Genomic DNA, 2045 nt, shown 5'->3' on the forward strand with positions numbered 1-2045 from the left:
GGAAATGAAAAGAATCTTCTTACCCAATGTTCAGACAGAAAGCAAAATCAGTTGGAGGAGTCTCTGACAGAGCTGGGTGGGCACCTAGACTCAAGAGTAGCATCAGCTTCCTTTCCTAGCACTTCTCCCCCATGAGTACTTTATAACACATGAGCCCATGGGCTCCTCTCCACTGAGCATTACCAAGATGTCACCCCTGGGACAGAATGCAATGGTCATTTAATGTCAATGCCACTGCCTCTACATCTAAAAATGTTATTTAAGGAAAACCCACCTCTCCTTCAGGAAGCCACCAATATGCCTGATATCCAATCAAGACCAGTGAAAATGATACATCATCTTGCACAATCTGGCCTCTGTTGACCACTCAGAGACGTCATCTTTTGCTGGTTCTCTTTTTTATCTCTACATTGCAGCCACAGAAGAGCTCTGTTTAGATATTTGACCTCTTTAAAGTGTCTTATAACTCAAGACTTTGGATCCTAAAATGCTTATGCCTCCAAGCCTTTCCCACTTCCATGATTCACAACACTGGCACTCCCTTGTCCTCCGTATCTGCAACACCAACAAACCATCAGTGACCCCCCTGTCTTCCTGATGTGGAGTGCCTCTCAGCCCCATGTAGGATTTCCCACCCATCTTGCTTGATGTAGCCACAGAACTTGTGGTAATTGAAGGCTGCAGTATAGCTCAGTGGTAGAATGCAGGCTTAACATGTGCAAGACATTGAGTTTGATACCCAGTACCCAACACGCAGAGCTTCTGGTAACTGAAATGTGCTCCTTTTTACAGTTTCTTGGGGGCCCTTTCACCCTTTCTGTGGACCACAAACTCCATATAGCTGAAGATTTTGTCTTTCTTAGCTCCTCTGCCATTTTAATACTCCACAGACTACTTAGCTTGCAAGAGACACTAAATAGAACAATAAAGTTCTCAGTGGCGGGACCCACACAAGCATGAATCACCAGTAACCATGCTAGTTGGGCCAGATTTCCCTCTTCACATTGTAGCTTCAGCCTATTCTCTCTACTCCAGTTTTAGCAGAAGTGGAAAGTGAGGAATGTAGGCCAGGGCAAACATTTTCAAGAAGCAGAATTAAGGGACAGGTTTTGTCTTCTTCTGTGATTGAATTGCTGAGAATTTTAAAGACAGCCAAACTCTCAGAATGTCAGTTGCTTTTTCGTTTTAGATAAGGGAGTTAGTGGTGATTCTATGTGGAGAAACCACACTTCTACTGAATCTCAGATATACATTTTCCCACAAAACTCATGAAGTTAATAAAAACAATGATAACAAGTCATTGCTAACAGTAACTGTGAGATAAAGGGGCATGACGTAACGTTATTAGTTCTAAGTGATGGTACTAACAGAGAAAAGAATATTCTATAAAAGCACAGTAGAATTTCTGAACTTGGAAGAGTTGAGAAGAGACCTGGTCATAAGGAAGAAGAGATTCAGTAAGATGCTGCTCACTATAAGAGCCTGCAATCTCAATATTACTGAAAAGCAACTTCCCAAGAGACAATAGAACCAACAAGATCATCTTTTCTTTGTTAAGCCCTTCGACCTCATTAGGTGTAAAATGCACAGTATGACTTAATTTTCTCCAGTCATTGAAATTACCTTCAGCTAAAAGGAGAGATTTAGATCCTGGACATTTAATGTAAGAGAGAAGACTAAGGGAGAGAAGGGGATGGGAAAACAAGATGAGTCACACGGTCAGGAGACAAAACCTGAGCAAACTAGTTCTGTGCAGGTGAGCTTTGCCTCTGTACCACCACACAGCAGCCTCTGTGTGTGGGAACTGGCAGTGTGCTGTCAGCTGTCATTTGATGAAATGCCTGAGATAATTCACTTACAGAGATGAACAGCTTATTTGGGTTACTTTTTTTGGGAGGTTTCAGTCTGTAATGGATGGACTCTGCTGTTTGGGGCTGGTACTGAACAACACATCACAGTGAGAGAGCAGGACAGAGCAAAGCCAGGAGCAGCAGAAGAAGGTGGCCCAGTGTTCTATAGTTTCCTTTAACTCATCAGAGAGATGT

The sequence above is a fragment of the Rattus rattus genome, chromosome 2 (assembly GCF_011064425.1).
Source record: "Rattus rattus isolate New Zealand chromosome 2, Rrattus_CSIRO_v1, whole genome shotgun sequence".
NCBI lineage: Eukaryota > Metazoa > Chordata > Mammalia > Rodentia > Muridae > Rattus > Rattus rattus.